The sequence below is a fragment of the Adiantum capillus-veneris genome, chromosome 6 (assembly GCF_014529385.1).
Source record: "Adiantum capillus-veneris isolate H3 chromosome 6, ASM1452938v2, whole genome shotgun sequence".
NCBI lineage: Eukaryota > Viridiplantae > Streptophyta > Polypodiopsida > Polypodiales > Pteridaceae > Adiantum > Adiantum capillus-veneris.
Genome location: NC_140936.1, coordinates 166,927,852 through 166,951,739, shown reverse-complemented (window position 1 = coordinate 166,951,739; position 23,888 = coordinate 166,927,852).

Sequence of the window (23,888 nt, the reverse complement as noted above, 5' to 3'; positions counted from 1 at the left end):
AAAAAGTGGTGAATCTTGAGACAAAACCACTAATTCTACTAGCGATAAGATCTTGGAAAAGTGGTGGACCTTGAACGTAAACCCCCCATGTTTCATTAGAGTTAGCTTCGACAAATGGTGGAGCATCCTTCTCTCCATGTTTCAATGGAGCCTAGCGTGGACAAGTGGTGGACCTTTGCTTCTCTCTATGTTTCAATAGAGTTAGCTTGGACAAGTGGTGGACCTTGGAACCAAACCCCCATGTAAAACCTATCATGGTCACTCCAACTGGTAAGAAAGAATAACCTTTAAGATGTAGCATTATAGGTTGGACAAGTGGTGGACCTTAACACACAGATATTCTTAATATAATGACATAGAGTGGAAAAGTGGTGAATCTTGAGAGCAAACCACTCATGCTACTAGCAATAATAGGTTGAACAAGTGGTGGACCTTGAATGTAAACCCTCCATGTACGAAATATTTTGGGTTAAAGGTATTTCGATGGAGCCTAGCATCTTGGAGACATCGTGCAGATTGCTTCTCTTCATGTTGCAATGGAGCCTATTTTGGACAAATGGTGGAGCATCCTTCTCTCCATGTTTCAATGGACCCTAGCTTGGACAAGTTGTGGACCTTTGCTTCTCTCTATGTTTCAATAGAGTTAGCTTGCACAAGTGGTGGACCTTGGAACCAAACCCAAATGTAAAACCTATCATGGTCACTCCAAGTGGTGAGAAAGAACAACCTTTAAGATATAGTCTTATAGGTTGGACAAGTGGTGGACCTTAACACCCAGATATTCTTACTATAATGACATAGAGTGAAAAAGTGGAGAATCTTGAGACAAAACCCTTCATGCTACTAGTGATAATAGCTTGGACAAGTGGTGGACCTTGAACGTAAACCCCCCATGTTTAAATAGAGTTAGCTTCGACAAATGGTGGAGCATCCTTCTCTCCATGTTTCAATGGAGACTAGCTTGGACAAGTGGTGGACCTTTGCTTCTCTCTATGTTTCAATAGAGTTAGCTTGGACAAGTGGTGGACCTTGGAACCAAACCCCCATGTAAAACATATCATGGTCACTCCAAGTGGTGAGAAACAACAATCTTGAGAGCAAACCACTCATGCTACTAGCAATAATAGGTTGAACAAGTGGTGGACCTTGAATGTAAACCCTCCATGTACGAAATATTTTGGGTTAAAGGTATTTCGATGGAGCCTAGCATCTTGGAGACATCGTGCAGATTGCTTTTCTTCATGTTGCAATGGAGCCTATTTTGGACAAATGGTGGAGCATCCTTCTCTCCATGTTTCAATGGACCCTAGCTTGGACAAGTGGTGGACCTTTGCTTCTCTCTATGTTTCAATAGAGTTAGCTTGCACAAGTGGTGGACCTTGGAACCAAACCCAAATGTAAAACCTATCATGGTCACTCCAAGTGGTGAGAAAGAACAACCTTTAAGATATAGTCTTATAGGTTGGACAAGTGGTGGACCTTAACACCCAGATATTCTTACTATAATGACATAGAGTGAAAAAGTGGAGAATCTTGAGACAAAACCCTTCATGCTACTAGTGATAATAGCTTGGACAAGTGGTGGACCTTGAACGTAAACCCCCCATGTTTAAATAGAGTTAGCTTCGACAAATGGTGGAGCATCCTTCTCTCCATGTTTCAATGGAACCTAGCTTGGACAAGTGGTGGACCTTGGAACAAAACCCCCATGTAAGGCATATCATGGTCATTCCAAGTGGTGACAAAGAACACCGTTTAAGATATACCCTTATAGGTTGGACAAGTGGTCGATCTTCACGCCCTGATCTTCTTAATATAATGACATAGAGTGGAAAAGTGGTGAATCTTGAGACCAAACCACTCATGCTACTAGGGATAATAGCTTGGACAAGTGGTTGAACTTGAATTTAAACCCCACATGTAAAAAATATCGTGGGTTTAAGGTATTTCAATGGATCCTAGCATCTTCGAGACATGGTGCAGCTTGCTTCTCTTCATGTTTCAATGAAGCCTATCTTCGACAAACTGTGAATCATCCTTCTCTCCATGTTTCAATGGAGCCTAGCTTGGATAAGGGGTGGACCTTTGCTTCTCTCTATGTTTTCATAGAGTTAGCTTGGACAAATGGTGGACCTTGGAACCAAACCCCAATGTAAAACATATCATGGTCATTCCAACTAGTGAGAAAGAATACCCTTTCAGATATAGCCTTATAGGTTGGACAAGTGGTCGACCTTAAAACCCCGATCTTCTTAATATAATGACATAGAGTGGAAAAGTGGTGAATCTTGAGACCAAACCACTCATGCTACTAAGGATAATAGGTTGGACAAGTTGTGGACCTTGAATGTAAACCCCCCATGTAATAAATATCGTGGGTTTAAGGTATTTCAATAGATCCTATCATCTTGGATACATGGTGCAGCTTACTTCTCTTCATGTTTCAATGGAGTCTATCTTGTACAAATGGTGGAGCATCCTTCTCTCCATGTTTCAATGGACCCTAGCTTGGACAAGTGGTGGACCTTGGAACCAAACCCCCATGTAAAACCTATCATGGTCACTCCAAGTGGTGAGAAAGAATAACCCTTAAGATATAGCTTTATAGGTTGGACAAGTGGTGGACCTTAACACAGAGATATTCTTACTATAATGACATAGAGTGAAAAAGTGGTGAATCTTGAGACCAAACCACTCATGCTACTAGCGTTAATAGGTTGGACAAGTGGTGGACCTTGAATGTAAACCCCCCATGTTTCAATAGACTTAGCTTCGACAAATGGTGGAGCATCCTTCTCTCCATGTTTCAATGGAGCCTAGCTTGGACAAGTGGTGGACCTTTCCTTCTCTCTATGAGAAGAATAGAGTTAGCTTGGACAAGTGGTGGACCTTTCCTTCTCTCTATGAGAAGAATAGAGTTAGCTTGGACAAGTGGTGGACCTTTGCTTCTTTCTATGAGAGAAGAATAGAGTTAGCCTGGACAAGTGGTGGACCTTGGAACCAAACTCCCATGTAAAACATATCATGGACATTTCAAGTGGTGAGAAAGAATACCCTTTAAGATATACCCTTATATGTTGGACAAGTGGTCGACCTTAACACTCAGATCTTCTTAATATAATGACATAGAGTGGAAAAGTGGTGAATCTTGAGACCAAACCACTCATGCTACTAGGGATAATAGCTTGGACAAGTGGTTGACCTTGACTTTAAACCCCACATGTAAAATATATCGTGGGTTTAAGGTATTTCAATGGATCCTAGCATCTTGGAGACATGGTGCAGCTTGCTTCTTTTCATATTTCAATGAAGCCTATCTTCGACCAATGGGGGATCATCCTTCTCTCCATATTTCAATGGAGACTAGCTTGGACAAGTGGTGGACCTTTGCTTCTCTCTATGTTTACATAGAGTTAGCTTGGACAAGTGGTGGACCTTGGAACCAAACCCCCATGTAAAATATAACATGGTCATTCCAAGTGGTGAGAAATACTACCCTTTAAGATCTAGCCTTATAGGTTGGACAAGTGGTCGATCTTGAAACCTAGATCTTCTTAATATAACGACATAGAGTGGAAAAGTGGTGAATCTTGAGACCAAACCACTCATGCTACTAAGGATAATAGGTTGGACAAGTGGTGGACCTTGAATGTAAACCCCCCATGTACAAAATATGATGGGTTTAAGGTATTTCAATGGAGCCTAGCATCTTCGAGACATGGTGCAGCTTGCTTCTCTTCATGTTTCAATGGAGCCTATCTTGGACAAATGGTGGAGCATCCTTCACTCCATGTTTCAATGGACCCTAGCTTGTACAAGTGGTGGACCTTTGCTTCTCTCTATGTTTCAATAGAGGTAGCTTGGACAAGTGGTGGACCTTGGAACCAAACCCCCATGTAAAACCTATCATGGTCACTCCAAGTGGCGAGAAAGAATACCCTTTAACATATAGCCTAATAGGTTGGACAAGTGGTGGACCTTAACACCTACACCTTCTTAAGATAATGACATAGAGTGGAAAAGTGGTGAATCTTGAGACCAAACCACTCATGCTACTAGGGATAATAACTTGGACAAGTGGTGACCATGAATTTAAACCCCACATGTACAAAACATCGTGGGTTTAAGGTATTTCAATGGATCCTAGCATCTTGGAGACATGGTGCAGCTTGATTCTCTTCATGTTTCAATGAACCCTATCTTGGAAAAATGGTGGATCATCCTTCTCTCCATGTTTCAATGGAGCCTAGCTTGGACAAGTGGTGGACCTTTGCTTCTCTCTATGTTTCAATAGAGTTAGCTTGGACAAGTGGTGGACCTTGGAACCAAACCCCCATGTAAAACATATCATGGTCATTCCAAGTGGTGAGAAAGAATACCGTTTAAAATATAGCCTTATAGGTTGGACAAGTGGTCGACCTTAAACCCCAGATCTTCGTGGACAAGTGGTGGACCTTGAATGTAAACCCGGCATGTATGAAATATCGTGGGTTTAAGGTATTTCAATGGAGCCTAGCATCTTGGAGACATGGTGCAGCTTGCTTCTCTTCACGTTTCAATGGAGCCTATGTTGGATAAATGGTGGAGCATCCTTCTCTCCATGTTTCAATGGAGCCCAGCTTCGACAAGTGGTGTACCTTTGCTTCTCTCTATGTTTCAATAGAGTTAGCTTGGACAAGTGGTGGACCTTGGAATCAAACCCCCATGTAAAACCTATCATGGTAACTCCAAGTGGTGAGAAAGAATAACGTTTAAGATATAGCCTTATAGGTTGGACAAGTGGTGGACCTTAACACCCAGATCTTCTTAACGTAATGACATAGAGTGGAAAAGTGGTGAATCTTGACACCAAACCACTCATGCTACTAGAGATAATAGGTTGGACAAGTGGTGGACCTTGAATGTAAACCCCCCATGTACGAAATATCGTGGGTTTAAGATATTTCAATGGATCCTAGTATATTGGAGACATGGTGCAGCTTGCTTCTCTTTATGTTTCAATGGAGCCTATCTTGGACAAATGGTGGAGCATCCTTCTCTCCATGTTTCAATGGACCCTAACTTGGACAAGTGGTGGACCTTTTCTTTTCTCTATATTTGAATAGAGTTAGCTTGGACAAGTAGTGGACCTTGGAACCAAACCCCGATGTAAAACCTATCATGGTCACTCCAAGTGGTGAGAAAGAATACCCTTTAAGATATAGCCTTATAGGTTGGACAAGTGGTGGACCTTAACACCCAGATCTTCTTAATATAATGACATAGAGTGGAAAAGTGGTGAATCTTGAGACCAAACCACTCATGCTACTAGGGATAATAACTTGGACATGTGGTTGACCTTGAATTTAAACCCCACATGTACAAAATATCGTGGGTTTAACGTATTTCCATGGATCCTAGCAGCTTGGAGACATGGTGCAGCTTGCTTCTCTTCATGTTTCAATGAAGCCTATCTTCGACAAATGGTGGATCATCCTTCTCTCCATGTTTCAATGGAGCTTAGCTTGGACAAGTGGTGGACCTTTGTTTCTCTCTATGTTTTAATAGACTTAGCTTGGACAAGTGGTGGACCTTGGAACCAAACCACTCATGCTACTAAGAATAATAGGTTGGACAAGTGGTGGACCTTGAATGTAAACCTGCCATGTACGAAATATCGTGGGTTTAAGGTATTATAGTGGAGCCTAGCATCTTGGAGACATGGTGCAGCTTGCTTCTCTTCACGTTTCAACGGAGCTTATCTTGGATAAATGGTGGAGCATCCTTCTCTCCATATTTCAATGGAGCCCAGCTTCGACAAGTGGTGGACCTTTGCTTCTCTCTATGTTTCAATAGAGTTAGCTTGGACATGTGGTGGACCTTGGAATCAAACCCCCGTGTAAAACTTATCATGGTAACTCCAAGTGGTGAGAAAGAATAACATTAAAATATAGCCTTATAGGTTGGACAAGTGGTGGACCTTAACACTGAGATCTTCCTAACGTAATAACATAGATTGGAAAAGTGATGAATCTTGCGACCAATCATGCTACTAGAGATAATAGGTTGGACAAGTGGTGGACCTTGAATGTAAACCCCCCATGTACGAAATATTGTGGGTTTAAGGTATTCCAATGGATCCTAGCATATTGGAGACATGGTACAGCTTACTTCTCTTCATGTTTCAATGGAGCCTATCTTGGACAAATAGTGGAGCATCCTTCACTCCATGTTTGAATGGACCCTAACTTGGACAAGTGGTGGACCATTTCTTCTCTCTATATTTTCAATAGAGTTAGCTTGGACAAGTAGTGGACCTTGGAACCAAACCCCCATGTAAAACCTATCATGGTCACTCCAAGTGGCGAGAAAGAATACCCTTTAAGATATAGCCTTATAGGTTGGACAAGTGGTTGACCTTAAAACCCAGATCTTCTTAATATAATGACATAGAGTGGAAAAGTGGTGAATCTTGAGACCAAACCACTCATGATACTAAGGATGATAGGTTGGACAAGTGGTGGACCTTGAAAGTAAACCCCCCATGTAAGAAATATCATGGGTTTAAGGTATTTCAATGGAGCCTATCATCTTGGATACATGGTGCAGCTTGCTTCTCTTCATGTTTCAATGGAGCCTATCTTGGACAAATGGTGGAGCACCCTTCTCTCCATGTTTCAATGGACCCTAGCTTGACCCTAGCTTGGACAAGTGGTGGACCTTTGCTTCTCGCTATGTGTCAATAGAGTTAGCTTGGACAAGTGGTGGATCTTGGAACAAAACCCCCATGTATAACCTATCATGGTCACTCCAACTGGTGAGAAAGAATACCCTTTAAGATATAGCCTTATAAGGTTGAACAAGTGGTGGACCTTAACACCCAGATCTTCTTAATATAATGACATAGAGTGGAAAAGTGGTAAACCTTGAGACCAAACCACTCATTCTACTAGGGATAATAGGTTGGACAAGTGGTGGACCTTGACTGTAAACCCCCCATGTACAAAATATCGTGGGTTTAAGGTATTTCAATGAAGCTTAACATCTTGGAGACATGGTGCATCTTGCTTCGCTTCATGTTTCAATGGAGTCTATATTGTACAAATGGTGGAGCATCCTTCTCTCCATGTTTCAATGGACCCTAGCTTGGACAAGTGGTGGACCTTTGCTTCTCTCTATGTTTCAATAGAGTTAGCTTGGACAAGTGGTGGACCTTGGAACCAAACCCCCATGTAAAACCTATCATGGTCACTCCAAGTGGTGAGAAAGAATAACCCTTAAGATATAGCCTTATAGGTTGGACAAGTGGTGGACCTTAACACCTAGATCTTCTTAATATAATGACATAGAGTGGAAAAGTGGTGAATCTTGAAACCAAACCACTCATGCTACTAGGGATAATAGGTTGGACAAGTGGTGGACCTTGAATGTAAACCCCCCATTGTTCAATAGAGTTAGCTTCGACAAATGGTGGAACATCCTTCCTCCATGTTGCAATGGAGCCTAGCTTGGACAAGTGGTGGACCTTTGCTTCTCTCTATGAGAAGAATCTTAAGACCAAACCACTCATGCTACTAGGGATAATAGCTTGGACAAGTGGTTGACCTTGAGTTTAAACCCCACATGTAAAATATATCGTGGGTTTAAGGTATTTTGATGGATCCTAGCATTTTGGAGACATGGTGCAGCTTGCTTCTTTTCATGTTTCAATGAAGCCTATTTTCGACCAATGGGGGATCATCCTTCTCTCCATGTTTCAATGGAGCCTAGCTTGGACAAGTGGTGGACCTTTGCTTCTCTCTATGTTTCTATAGAGTTAGCTTGGACAAGTTGTGGACCTTGGAACCAAACCCCCATGTAAAACATATCATGGTCATTCCAAGTGGTGAGAAATAATACCCTTTAAGATCTAGCCTTATAGGTTGGACAAGTGGTCGACCTTAAAACCTAGATCTTCTTAATATAACGACATAGAGTGGAAAAGTGGTGAATCTTGAGACCAAACCACTCATGCTACTAAGGATAATAGGTTGGACAAGTGGTGGACCTTGAACGTAACCCTTCCATGTACGAAATATCATGGTTTTAAGGTATTTCAATGGAGCCTAGCATCTTGGAGACATGGTGCAGTTTGCTTCTCTTCATGTTTCAATGGAGCCTATCTTGGACAAATGGTGGAGCATCCTTCTCTCCATGTTTCAATAGACCCTAGCTCGGACAAGTGGAGGACCTTTGCTTCTCTCTATGTTTCAATAGAGTTAGCTTGGACAAGTAGTGGACCTTGGAACCAAACCCCCATGTAAAACTTATCATGGTCACTCCAAGTGGCAAGAAAGAATACCTTGTAAGATATAACCTTATAGGTTGGACAAGTGGTGGACCTTAACACCCAGATCTTCTTAATATAATGACATAGAGTGGAAAAGTGGTGAATCTTGAGACCAAACCACTCATGCTACTAGGGATAATAACTTGGACAAGTGGTTGACCTTGAATTTAAACCCCACATGTACAAAATATCGTGGGTTTAACGTATTTCCATGGATCCTAGCATCTTGGAGACATGGTGCAGCTTGCTTCTCTTCATGTTTCAATGAAGCCTATCTTCGACAAATGGTGGATCATCCTTCTCTCCATTTTTCAATGGAGCTTAGCTTGGACAAGTGGTGGACCTTTGTTTCTCTGTATGTTTCAATAGACTTAGCTTGGACAAGTGGTGGACCTTGGAACCAAACCCCCATCTAAAACATATCATGGTCATTCTAAATGGTGAGAAAGAATACCGTTTAAAATATAGCCTTATAGGTTTTTCAAGTGGTCGACCTTAAAGCCCAGATCTTCTTAATATAATGACATAGAGTGGAAAAGTGGTGAATCTTGAGACCAAACCACTCATGCTACTAAGGACAATTGGTTGGAAAAGTGGTGGACCTTGAATGTAAACCCGCCATGTACGAAATATCGTGGGTTTAAGGTATTTCAATGGAGCCTAGCATCTTGGAGACATGGTGCAGCTTGCTTCTCTTCACGTGTCAACGGAGCCTATCTTGGATAAATGGTGGAGCATCCTTCTCTCCATGTTTCAATGGAGCCCAGCTTCGACAAGTGGTGGACCTTTGCTTCTCTCTATGTTTCAATAGAGTTAGCTTGGACAAGTGGTGGACCTTGGAATCAAACCCCCATGTAAAACCTATCATGGTAACTCCAAGTGGTGAGAAAGAATAACGTTTAAGATATAGCTTTATAGGTTGGACAAGTGGTGGACCTTAATACCCAGATCTTCTTAACGTAATGACATAGAGTGGAAAAGTGGTGAATCTTGAGACCAAACCACTCATGCTACTAGAGATAATAGGTTGGACAAGTGGTGGACCTTGAATGTAAACCCCCCATGTACGAAATATAGTGGGTTTAACGTATTTCAATGGATCCTAGCATATTGGAGACATGGTGCAGCTTGCTTCTCTTTATGTTTCAATGGAGCCTATCTTGGACAAATGGTGGAGCATCCTTCTCTCCATGTTTCAATGGACCCTAACTTGGACAAGTGGTGGACCTTTTTTTCTCTCTATATTTCAATAGAGCTAGCTTGGACAAGTAGTGGACCTTGGAACCAAACCCCCATGTAAAACCTATCATGGTCACTCCAAGTGGCGAGAAAGAATACCCTTTCAGATATAGCCTTATAGGTTGGACAAGTGGTTTACCTTAAAACCCAGATCTTCTTAATATAATGACATAGAGTGAAAAAGTGGTGAATCTTGAGACCAAACCACTCATGCTACTAAGGATAATAGGTTGGACAAGTGGTGGACCTTGAAAGTAAACCCCCCATGTAAGAAATATCGTAGGTTTAAGGTATTTCAATGGAGCCTATCATCTTGGATACATGGTATCATTATATTAAGAAAAATTGGGTTTCCATATCTAAATGGATATTTGCTTGGATAAGTGGTAGACCTTGAGACCTAAATACCCATTCTACACTAGAGCATTGGTTAAGCCTTATGCACTTCAAGCATACCTTTAACAACAAGTAGTAGTTATTAGTTGACTTAAGTCTAGTTGAACTCCATGGTATTGAGACTAAGAGAGAGTGTAGCATAAAAAAGAGTCAGGATTTTAATTTGACTTTCTTTCTATTAATGAGTAGATCATAGATGGATTTTGGTATCTAATAAAACCTTAGGGTAGACAATGTAAAACTCATGTCTATTGTTGTGTTTGCATTAAGTATTCTTGTTCTTTAATTTCAGAATCATTATAGAAAAATGGATTGGCTATATGCTGGCATAAATTGAAGAAAACTATTGAATTACCCATCCAACCTCCTCCAAGACCTTGTCCAAGGAATGAATCACCTCCTTATCACCTACCACTTGCTTTCAAGGAGATCAAAAGAGTACTTATCTTGGATCTAGAGGGGTTACTTCTCAAGACAATTGAAATGAAACATGGAGATTCTATGCGAGCTTGGGCTCAACACATGCGACTTGTGGAGGATAAAGATGAAGTTTATCATGTGGTGCGACCAGACGCACAAAGTTTTTTGGATATTTGTGATGAATACTTTGAGCTATGGATATGGAGTTGCTATAACTTAACAAGGGTGCAACGTATCACACAAAAATGTTTTCCTGAGCAGTATACCAAGTTCAAGGTGTTTATGAGTAACAAAAATTGCCAAAATCCAAATATCATGTTAGGATTTACAAGGGTTTATCACAAAAATTTGAGTGATATTTGGAAGATATTTGAGGATTTGGATGCAAACAATACCTTAATTTTTTATGACACTCCATATAGGGTGATGTGGAACATGCCAGGGACATATCTTATATTTCCAAAGATGTGGAGGCAAACTTCCGAGCAACTTCAAAACTTCTTGCAGAGAACCATAATTCCATGGTTGGTAGGATGGTTGTATGCAAGAGATAAGAGAGTTTATACATACAACACAATTGTAAATCAGTATAGTGATTCTGAGACAAATTATGTCCTTGGTATGTACTTGTCAACACGAAAGCATTGAATAAATATGGCCATAAGATGCTTTTTTTATTCTAGTGTGTATCTTTCAACATTTGTATAATTTGATATAATCTTTTTTATAAAAAAACAAAGGTGTGTCAATTTTATGAACACTTCAATGGAGTGCACCCTACTCTAAGGGGACTTCAATGTACTATTGGAGTGCATCCTATTGTAAGGGGACTCTGATGTATTGCTAGAGTACACCCAAATTTTTGGGGACTCATTTTTTATTTGATTGGGGCCTATGTTGGGTCATATAGTAAAAGAAATTCATTTTTTGTCAATTCATATCGAGGTTGCATTTATTTGTAACTATGAGAGAATTGATGTTTGATGTCAAAATAAAACTTGTAAGTGTGGATTAGAGAATTCATGGACTTTAAATATGTGAGAGGGATCTTTTTCTTGGGCACAAATGTTTGCTTCAAGAATTTTGTCATTACATACTTTATGTGAAAGAGTTTTAGAACCTAAAAGAATTTGAAAAGAAAACTATGGAATCTAAGTGCATGTATTCTTGAATGGCTTGAAAGTTGATGTATACATGCATGTCGCCTTTAGATCTGACAAGATGCAAAGCTAGAATTCTTGGACGTTACCTTTGTCAATTTGGTAATAACATATTTAACTTTCTTTTCTTATGGGTGGAAAATATATTATTATGTGCATTTGGAACCTAATTGCTTGACCTTCAAACCAAGATTCCTATGTTATTTTTTCATATACTTTTTCGTAATGAATTAAGATTGTGGATACAAGGTCCACCACTTGTTCAAGCTAGATCTAAGAAAGTATATATACTGAGTCTTCAAACTAGTAAACCAAGGGAAGAGAGAAGCAGGGTCCATCACTTGTCCAAGCTCATCTCCAGACAACATAGAGAGATGTTAGGTCTACTAATTGTCCAATATAGTCATGGAGAAATGATAGAACGTTGATCCACTTATCCAACCTATCATCTTTAGTAAAATGGGAGGTTTGGCCTTAAGATTCACCATGTAACCAACCTATACTTCATTGTATTATGAAGAGTAGAAAAGCAAAGCTCCACCACTTGTCTAAGGTAGTTCCAAAATCAACATGGAGAGAAGCAAGCTTCACCATTTGTCCAAGATAGGTTCCATAAAAATATGGAAAACCTCATATATGTTGTACATGGAAGCTTTTTTCCAAGGTCCACCACTTGTCCAAGCTAGGATCCATTAAAACATGGATAGAAACAAGGCTCCACCACTCGTCCAACCTTTATAGCTGCAAAGTGTACCGGTTGTCTAAACTAAGCATGGGAAAATAATAGAAGGTCCACCACTTATCCAATATATTATCTCTAATAGCATGGGAGGTTTGGTCTCAAGATTTAGGAATTGGCTAACCTGTATTTCATTGTATTATGATGAATTTGGTTTTAAAGTCAACTACTTATCCAAGCTATAAGTTTATATCTTGAATGGTATTCCTTTCCATCACTTAGAAAACCAATGATATGTTGTACATGGGGGGGTTTGTTACAAGGTCCACCACTTGTCCAAGCTAGTTTCATTGAAACATGGATGAAGGCAAGCTCCACCATTTGTTAAAGCTAGACTCCATTGAAATCTAGAAAATCCATGCTATGTTGTACATGGGGTTTTTGTTTTAAGGTCCAACACTTGTCCAAGCTAAGCTCCATTGAAACATGGAGAGGAGAAACACTCCACCACTTGTCCAAGCTAGGAAACATTGATAGTAGTTGGTTTAGTTTGAAGATCCACCACGTGTCTAAGCTAACTCTATTGAAACATAGAGATAAGCAAAGGTCCACCAATTGTCCAAGCTAGGCTCCATTGAAACATGGACAGAAGCAAGCTCCACCATTTCTCCAAGATAGGCTCCATTGAAACATGGAGAGAATCAAAGGTCCACCATTTCTCCAAGCCAGGCTCCAGTTGTCCAACCTATAAGGTTATATCTTAAATGGTAATCTTTATAATCACTTGGAATACCCATGATATGTTTTACACTTGGAATACCCATGATACCACTTGTCCAAGCTAGTCTCCATTGAAACAAGGAGAGAAGCAAGCTCCATCATTTCTCCAAGATAGGCTAGCCTGGATAAGTACACCTTGAAACCAACCTTCCTATGAGGCAATAGAGCATATGCTACATATTTTATGTATGCCCCATGCCTCAAATTAAGAAGTTATAGATTAGAAGTGGACCTTGCTTGAATGTCACATGCAATAAATTAAGGAAAAATAGCCAAGTGGATTGTATTCCTCAATGGATCCTTGCTTTCACAAGTTGTGAACCTTGAGTTACTTTTACATTAACTTGGACAAGTGGTGGACCTAGAAACCAAGCTCTCCATGTTGGGATAAGTTGTAGGTAGGACAGTAGAACATAGACAACGATAATGGATGCAATATACTCGTCTTCTAATAATCCAATTGATTGAAACCATGGTATTTTAGTTGTTTTCATTGTGTATTGTATGTGCATAAAGTGGAATGAGACCTTAATAAAACTCAAATTTTTTACAAAATCTCTATATTTTGTACATGATATATTGAAAGTTGTCCAACCTGGGAATTGGGATTTTCCCACAGGTCGACGGAATGCTTTGATCAGAGGCATTCTAATGTGGACCATGCATGACTATCCCAGACTAATAGAATGCTAAGGTGATTTACACTTAACTCAAACACTATAAATCTTGGTTTTTCTCAAGCTTATCTATTGTGGCGTGAGCTTTCTGCCCCTACTCGCGCTCTGGCTGCCTCCTTTTGTTGCTTCCACTTGTTGGGATTCTCACGCGCTACTTTCTTTGTATTCTTCCAATCTTCTTTGGCCAGCCAATTTGGTCTGTTCCACCCATGCTTAATTGCTTTTTGCACTTCGGAACGCTTGTGCTTGCAGTATTCACGCATTCGAACCTTCATCAGGTCTTCATTGAAGCGGTCATCCCGTGTTGAAACGAGAAACTCGTCATGCAGCATGCTGATGACTCTGTCTTTTAAATCACTTAGTATTTCACTCCAGGTGTTTAGTATGTAGTGTCTAAACACCTGAGAGCAAAGACCGTGCTTGCGCGAAATCACCTTCTTGCCTTCATCATCCAAGATGATGCCGCCGTTGAAGTCGACGGAGTAAAGCAAGCCCTCTTGCCGATGACGCGTGAACCTGGGTGTCCCGGCACGGGTCTCTAGCGGCCTGTCGATGGGGGTACGGACGTTAGGTGTCTCCATTGGAGTCTGAGCCCCGAAGCGAGGAGTGTCAACTGGAGTGACTCCTGAAGGAGTAGCTAGTGGTGTGTGGCTGCTAGGAACGGTCGTCAACCGTGCAACACCTGGTGTAGATGGCGATGCCGTGGCTGGTGTGGGGGTGGGCAAAGAAGGGGAGGGTAAAGAGCCTCATCGAACATGAGGCGGTGTCGAGGCATCGGCGGCGGCATCTCCACAACAACCGTCGCCACCACCACTAGAGCGCCAATGCTTAGACGAGTGTGAAGATCATCTCGTCGACACCGAAGCTCGAAGCGTGCTGAATGCTCTGAAATAGAGGGAGACGCTAAAGGAGTAGGAATGCGTGATGGTGCTCCAGAGCGATGACGCTCCACGTACCACTATCTCTACTGGGGTGACAAAGAAGAAAGAAACTCATTATCATCCATACCTGCATTAAACACATGAACATTTAATCTTAATATTGAATGAATGGAGAAGAAAACATGGACAAGTAGAGAGAGAGAGAGAGAGAGAGAGAGAGAGAGAAAGAGAGAGGGGACTCATAAAGGGGAAGGGATTCCTATGTAGAGAGATTTCGTTGAATTTCTGTGAATTTGTAAAAGCACCGCACTCTGGGTGCAATGGAGACTGAAGTTGCATCGCGAAGGTCTGCTCATAGAAGTTGCTTGCCACACCACTAAATCTAATTGATCGGGTGAAAGAGACGTTGAGAAGCAGTAGTAGTGTTTCTTAGTGTCTCTTTCACCCGATCAGCTAGATCTAGCGGTGGGACGAGCAGCATCTATATTGAGCAGACCTTCGCGATTGCAGCTTCAGTCTCCATCCCACTCGGAGCGCAGTGCTCGTCGTCCCTGCTTATGAGAACATACCTAGAGCATACGTACCTTGAGTGGATGCAAAGACCATCAAATACAATGACGCAATGACGCATATAGACAAAAATGGACAAAAAGCCACGTGAATATAATATATATTATAAAATGGAGCTAAATTGTTCAAATACAATATTTATGGCTTTAAGAGGTCGTCACTCTCTCATCCTCGCAAAGCTCAGCATAACTTCCTATATCTATATAGAGCTCTCCGTTTAAAAAGATGTCCTCCGTTTCATTTTGTAGATCCTCTGCATGCACCCCATAGAGAGTGGCAACTTGATGCTCGTCTGGCACCACCTCAGTGGCTTCTGACTGAGCATCTTCTCCGATCTCCTCCATTGATGCCGATGTGATTGACACATGGTAGCCTTCATACGTTCGTGCACTATGAGGGGCTACCTCTATGACATACCACCAGTTTGATGCATACTTTGTAGGATGAAATATCACCTGCAGAGCCACATAACTTACATGAGAGCTTCCAAGCACATAACTTCTAAAATTGGATGTTAACTATTTACATACTTACTTGTTCACAATGCTCGGGTAGTATGAAAGTGTCTCTTAGGTCAGTCCATTTCTTAGTTCAATCCACCTCAAGAAAACCAGACCCTCTATACATAGTAGCGTTGCGACCCTCCATTTCTAAGGTCAACCCTGGCTTCTAAAGTATCTTTCTTGCTGGTCAGATGGTCCCATAGCAAATTACCCACATTCTTGAATATGTGCATTGGATCGAGCAAGTGATTGATCATGAGTCATGGCAATATGGTAACTCGTACCATAGAGAGAGTCTCTTCATCCCTGGGGGCAAACCGTCATCACACATCTCCTTCTGCTCTAACCATGCTTGTGCAGAAATCCTCGATGGATCTCTTCCCAAAAAGCCGTCGCGTAACACATGATTCTCTGGAAGATATGCTTGATGACCTTCGTAGATTTGCTTCTTCAATGAGGGCGCCCAACGTGCATTCAGTCTAGGTCCACATGTGACACATGCTCTGTATCCGCTTGCTTGAAGCCCTACATGTATACACATGATAATAGATAAGCTTGAGAAAATGATAATAGATAAGCTTGAGAAAATAGAAAATATACACATGATAATAGATAAGCTTCAAAAAAACCAAGATTTATAGTGTTTGAGTTAAAGTGTAAATCACCTGAGCATTCTGTTAGTCCGGGATAGTCATGCATGGTCCACATTAGAATGCCTCTGATCAAAGCATTCCGTCGACCTGTGTGTCGGCTCATATCCACCACTTCTATGCCAATCCACAATTATTGTAGCTCTTCCAATAGTGGACGAAGATACACATCCATATTCTTCACTTTATATCGCCCCGACACAATTAAGCTTAGCCATAGGTGCCCCTTCTTCGTAGTCAACCACGGGAGAATGTTGTAGTTGACAATGACAACGGGCCATACACTGTAAGATGTTGATCTTTGACCAAATGGATCTACGCCATCCATAGCCAGGCCTAGGCGCAAATTTTGAGCTTCCCTGGCAAAATCCAACCATGTTTCATCTATATGTTTCCAGGTTGCGCAATTTGAAGGAATCCGTAGCACACCATCTGAAGATTTATTCTCCTCATGCCATGATGCTAGGGTGGCCATGGACTTACATTCGAAGAAATGCTTGATGTGAGGAAGCAAAGGAAAATATCGCAAAACCTTTTGTGGAATTTGTGTTCCGTGAAGATCTATTCGATATATCTCGGAATCACATTTTGGACACTTCTCCATGTCTATGTATTCCCCTCTGAAAAGAATGCAGTCGTTAGGACAAGCGTGGATTGAATTGTAATCCATCCCCAAGTTTCGTAAGATCTTTCTTGCTTCCTCTCTGGAATCTGGCATCATATTATCAGTTGGCAGTATGTGCTCTTGAGCAATCTACACAACGAAAAAAATATGGTACAATTGTGTAAAAATCTATCAGATCATTATACATCTAGAGGCTTTTATTAAAGTAAACACATTGTAATAGATCACTTGAAAAGCACTGTGACGCTAGTGTCACTCCATCCAAACTTTGTCTGCATGTTGAGAAGAACCAGGATCACCTTCAATCTAGACACACGTGCTCCATCATACAATGGCGTATCGGCTTCACTTTTCATATCATCATAGCTAAGCATTTCTGAAACCATGATCATCTCGATCATTTCATCGATCTCGAGCTCAAATGTGGTCTGCATGATCATCCCCCGAGCTGTCAAAGGCTATATCTTGTGGCCTCACAAATACTGCTTGACCAAAGAGCTTGCGAACACGTCTATTGGGTTGCAAGATTGCTGCTTGTTGGCCAGCATCAGAGTCCGAGGAGTTATAATTGGCAACAACTCGATCTATAATAGATGGATCGAACTCGCCAAATTCGTGAACTTGCTGCAAAGAAACACGTCTTGTCCGTCGCACATCATGCTTGCATTGATTACAAGGACATAAGATCGTCATTGAGAGATAGATGTTTCGGTTGGACGACCCCACATCCTCGTCACTACTCATAATGAGGGTAAAAACCTTATAACCTGCACAACAATTTTAATCTTTTATTAGCATTCTCCGGCTTTTATCTCTCTCTCTCTCTCTCTCTCTCTCTCTCTCTCTCTCTCTTTGTTCACACTGTAAACTACTTCACATTCTCTAGTCATGTTCAATCCCCACACACCTCGGTCTAGAGGTGCATGGAGACCCCACGGAGATCAGAACCACCGGGTTATAATCTCGTCTTTATTGGTCAATGCCTATATTTGTGGGTACAAAAAATCTACACACCCAATCTACATGATAGTGCATGTAGTGGACAAAACCCCTTTGCCTCTTCTCTAGCGGTAGCATTTCAGAGCATCTTAACATCTTTTCACAGTAGATCTTCGTTCGAGGGATTACTTAACACATTACATGTTGGCCTCCAATCTGAGTATCATGCCGTGAAAGCTTTCCAGCTTAAGGTCGCATCCATAGAGAGGAAGAGAGGGATCACCGTTCGTCTAACTCTATTTTTTTTACCGTAATCTCGAAGGTAGACTCTAATATAAAAACTCAATCCAAAATCTAATCTTAAATCTAACCTAATTGAACATGTGGTGATTCGCTCCATTGAAGGGTAAAAGACATACCAATGGGGCTACTAGCTGCGTAGATGTGAATGGGTGTTGACCGCTGGGTCAACAACACAACATAACTCAAGTTTCGTACCAAAGTCTTATCTTTTGCGAGTTATGAAATGCTCAGGATTATGGCTATAAACGTCATTTGTAATGAGTAGTTATTCTAGTTTCAGAAGCCGGGGTGCAATGGCACTTCCAGATTGTAAATACAAAGCCATTTGACCCTTTCAACCCCATTTTTGGTTAAACCTAAGGTAGCCTTAGTATATAAGGTACCTAGGTCATTTTGTAAAGGGGACTTTTATCATAATCAAAACTTAGCGCTGCCGTCTACTGTGTGTGAGAGAGAAAGAGAGTGAGCGTGAGCTTCATCCTCTCGCTACGCCCGGCTCGCTCAACACATTGGAGATCCGACTGCACCATTGTTGTAGGCTCGAGGAGAGCTACGCGACAACGCCAAGCATTCCACGCGAGACGAAGTGCACACGCCGACGCATCTACGAGCTATTTATGACCGTAAGTGTATCAAACGATTTCTGTTTTCTACGTGCTAGTAGTCTATAGAATTGTGGCGACATAAGCTACGCATTGGTACTCATAAATTTCAGTTTCGGGCACTTTCAAAATTCTGCTCTGTCATCCTACGCGTTTTCCGTAGATGGGTTTAGAGTGAGGGTTTTGAGTGTAGAAGCTTAGGGACATGTGTATCCTAGTGAGGGGATGGTGTTCCTTAAGTTTCGTATGAATCTGGCATGATTAGGTGAGTTACCTTCCGTATGTGTGTATGTGGCTAGGTGGTGTAGTTGAGAGCAGTGAGGTTCTTGATTGCGGTTTAGTTGGCCTTCCAGAGTGTTGTATGTGTAGGATGGTCTTAGCCTGACAAGCTAAAGAGATTTCCTCCGTGTGCCTATCGTGTCATCTGTGTTCTTGATTGACATTATGTTGATCTAGGTAGTTTTTGCATGCACTTCATGGGTGTGTGAGTCGCTCCCGTCCAACATTGGCGCCGCTTCCGGGGACACAAGGACCTAAGTAGGTTTTCTACTAACACTCGTGTGATGGTTGCTTGATTTAGTTTCGGCTAAAGAAAGCGTTTTTCTTAAGTGGATCCGGAAGAGGATATTCCGCGATCAAGTGGATAGCCAGGAAGCGTGTGTCTTGCCGAGGGTCTGCGACTAGATAGGTTTAGTTAGGATTTGTGGATTAGAGTAGTTGTTGGTGGTCGAGTGATTTGTGAGGTGATAAAAGCGTTTACGAGTCCGTGTGTGGCAGTGAAGCGTTTTTCTACTCATAGATGCAAAACCCCATATGATTTGTAGGAGTAGCTTTAGGTAAGTGATCCGATTCTGATCTAGAGCTATGCACCATTGAATTATTTGCTAAAGTGCTTGATTGCATTTGAATCATGGAAAAGTGTGATTTTGAGGGTAAAAATGCATTAAACAAGCTTTTGTGGACATTTTTGTATGACTGACTGATGTTGTGCATATAAAAGAGCATTTGCAAGGGTTCTGTGAAGAAAACCTGCAATTCTATAAACATAGACATCCTACGCGTAGGATGTCTCAAGGGGATTATGGAGACCAAATTTGAAAATTCTGACTGCACCAGTGGGTTCAGAGGGTAGGTTTTACCCTAGTAACATATTGACTTGGGTGTTTTCCCCTATTTTTGTTGACCAAAAGCCAAAAGGCGGAGTCAGAAAACGTAAAATTTCAGCAAAGTCTTAATTGAGTGATTTTTGCATGTTTTTGCAATTGTGAAGCATACTTGCAGTTGCTGAGAGCATAAGGAAGCATCAGAGACACTTCAGTCTCAAAAAATCAGCAGTAGACATCCTACACATAGGATGTCTACAGGGTGAACTGGTGGAAATTTTGTAATTCCAAGTTGACTAGTGTGTTCAGAAGGTAGGTTTTACCCTATTTTCACCTGGAAAGTGGAAATTTGACCAAATTTTAACAGATGCAAGCCAAAAGACGAGAATTGCCAGACATCCTACCCAAATTGTGTCCAAGGCCTAATTTTGAGACCAAACCATAGGATGACTCCAAAGGCATGTTCTAAATGTTGTATTGAGTGCATGTGATAAATTTCATCTCATTTGGGTAAGAAAATTGGGTTCAAAGAGAACTTTAGCACTTTTGGCTGAAAAAGGCAAGAACAGCTAAAATTTGGGACTTTTGAAATCCAAACCAAAATCTAAGCATACCACTGGGTTGCTGACATCAAGGGAAAGCTGTGGGACAAGTCTGGGGTCAAACGGGCCAAAAAGACATCCTACGTGTAGGATGTCTTCTGTGTGATTTTGGACTCTAAACAAAATTCTGAGCATACCACAGTGATCGGCACCTTAAGGAGAGTCTGTGGTTCAAATTTGGGGCAATTCTGAGCAGTTAGACATCCTACGCGTAGGATGTCTAAGGCATGATTTAGAGGCCAAATTCAAATTGTGGACATAGCAGGGTGTTGTATTGCCTTAGGCAAGCCTCCTAGTCAAATTTGGTCCAATTTGGAGTTGATTTGACTTGGGAATTCATCAGAACGGACATCAGGCTTCTGGAACAGATTCTTGATCATTTGACCAACCTATAGGTGTCAGAATCAAAAAGTAAAAATAGATGTGAGTTTAGCACATCAAGGGGAAGCTACAGTGCAAGTTTGAGCTGAAACAGAGGAAAAAAACATCCTACGCGTAGGATGTCTCCAGCTTGATTTAGGACTCCAAACCAACTTATGAGCACACCATTGTGATCAACACGTCAAGGAGAAGCTGGGGTGAAAATTTCAAGTCATTCTAAGCAAAAAGACATCCTACGCGTAGGATGTCTCAAGGCCATTTTTAGGTCCAAATTAAAATCTGAGCATACCATTGTGTTGCTGGACTTAAGGGGAGTCTCTGGACCAAATTTTGTTAAATTCTGAGCATATAGACATCCTACGCGTAGGATGTCTCTAGGCCAGTTTTAGGGTCCAACTGTACTTTTGACCATACAAGAGTGTTCACAGTCTCACAGAGATCCCAAATCTTTTTTCAAAATTGAATTTGGACTCATTGACCATTCTAAACTGCATTTCATTGTTTTGGCCATAACTTTCACAAACGGTATCGGATTGAAAAAGTTTTTATATCAAAACGTAGCCTGAGAGCGGCTCTACAGATCTTAGAGCAAAACTTGAACTAAATGTATGCCTATGGCAACCATTTAGGTCAACTTTGAAAAAAAAAACGTCGTTTGAGGCCTCAAAATTCATCCGCAAGTTAGGGGTGTCTAAAAGCGACAATTTGCAAGAATTGTGACGAAACGGTTGCGGTTTTGGACATAGTTTCGACTTTTCCCTAACCAAAGCACTTGAACACAGTGGACTAAGTCTACTTGAACCAAGCAAAAGCTCTTAAGCCCAGAAATCATGTCTACCTTAGATTCAAACGCAACTTACACAAGCTTGGAGATCCCGACGATAGAGGAATATCCTCCCACAATGGATCTTCCAAACTTGCAATTGATAAAGACCCATCTTGTTGAGAGAGTTTGGATGATTGGTCATGAGAGTGAAGAACTATATAGATACATTGACGACAATGAGGTCAGTCTTTATAGGTGCTCAGATCCATACCTAGAAGAGATAACGGATTACAAGCTCCTATATGTCTACACATATGGAGTCGACTGTCAATGGAGATCTATAGTTGTCAACAAGTATGGACGAGAATACAGAGTTGTAGAAAGCACAAATCCACAGACTGTACTAGAAAGAGGTGGATATTTGGTCAATGAAGGACCACAAATGCCTCCACCAAACACGAGAATTCCTATAGGAATTCCAAGAAGAGAGCCACCAAGATTCCCTTCAAGAGCGATAACGAGAGAAGGATTGGGACAGTCTCTGGTTAGACTTGTAGACAATCGACGAGTTAAACCATCCCAAGTCCAGAAATGGGTAAACAGAAAATACTCCGGAGATAAAGATCCAAGAGATCACGTAGCAGCTTTTAGAAGAGTTATTAGAGCAGAGGAAGTTTCAGATTTTGCGACACAGTTTGCGGGATTTGGATTGACTCTAGAAGATGATGCGGCTACATGGTTCGACTCGGTGGAAAAATGGGATTTTGAGACCCTAGATGAGGTGTTTGAGGAGTTTATTGAAGAATTCTCGCCAAAAGGCATTGCTCACAATACGGTCTCGCAAATCCATAGATTCAAACAGAAAGAGGATGAATCAGTACGCAAAGCATCATTACTGCTCAAGAGATATGTTAAGCTCTGTCCGAGAGCGGAATTACCTACGCAAGCACGACTGATGCTGATCATTATCCAGGGAATGAGACATGAGGGCCTTCAGAAGGATCTGCATATGATAAGGAGGATGATGCTAAACGAGTTGATCAAAGAAGCTCTTTATCTAGTGGATAATTGTGAGACATACAAAGAAAAGGACTCAAAGAGTCAAGGAGATGACACATCCTCTCAGCACAGTGTTTCACAGATAAGTGAGTCCATTGCCAAGCCAACGGCACCTATTGATCAAGAAAAGCTTATCGACGACTTGGTGAATAGGTTGATTCCTCTTGTAAGGTCTGATTCGGGAGAGCCGAAGTGGTGTGAAATTGAGAGAAAATGGATGAACCATACGGGGGAAGAGTGCTATTATAGCATGGAAAATGCTAGGGAGAGGTATGTACAACATGTTCCAAAAGAACCTACTCCACCTAGATACATTACACGGAATGCGCCAGGACTAGTAGGAGTTTTAAGGCCACAGCTTGTCTTAGGACAACAACCTCCGCTGCCAGGTGCTAGAATGTCGGTAGACATGAGATACATGTCAATGATGGAAGCATCAAATAAACCAACGCCAGTACCAGTTACAATGTGGTATAGCAACCAAAGTGAGTACTACCCTTCGGAGCAACAAAATGTGAGAGAAACACATGGAGTGGTGAGGCCAGTACAACCTCCACCTCCTGGGTTTCAGTCGAAAGAAAGAAGGTATGAAATGGACGAAAGGACATTGCGATTCATTGCAAATAACGGCTTATCTAGGTCAAAGCTTGCTTATAGCCAAAAGGAAATGCTAAAAGAATCTCCTCAACCAGAGACAGATTGTCACAAAAGTCGTGACAACCACTTGGTCAAACAATGTCCTCATACGGAGATCACTGAAGTAAATGCCTATTGTCTTGAGTGTGGCATCACTCACTTGATCCCCGATTGCCGGAAAAAACCAAACCAAATCAAGAAAATCACGACAAATGTATCAGGGATTGTTCAGCTACCTAGTAGCTTAGAAAATAAAAATGTCGTACCAATTCAAGTGGTTACGAGAGCACAAGCTCAAAAGAAAGCTGATGAGAATCCAGAGACAAAGAACATGAAAAGTGACATGAGTCCAAAGACAGATGATGGACCAAAGACAGACGCACCTAGTCAGAAAACCAAGAGCAAACGAAATAGTTGGAAAGGTAGAAAGACTAGGATGAAAGCATGCAGGGAACGAGAGCAAAAATCCCTAGCTGAGACTTACCGAAGCTGAGGAGAAGATAAAACAACATGAGGAAAAGGAGGCACCTTCTCTTACACAGATGGTTAAACCTCTAGAAGAACCATCCACGGATGAGAAACCGAGAAGTGCTAGTTCAGGAGGATCTG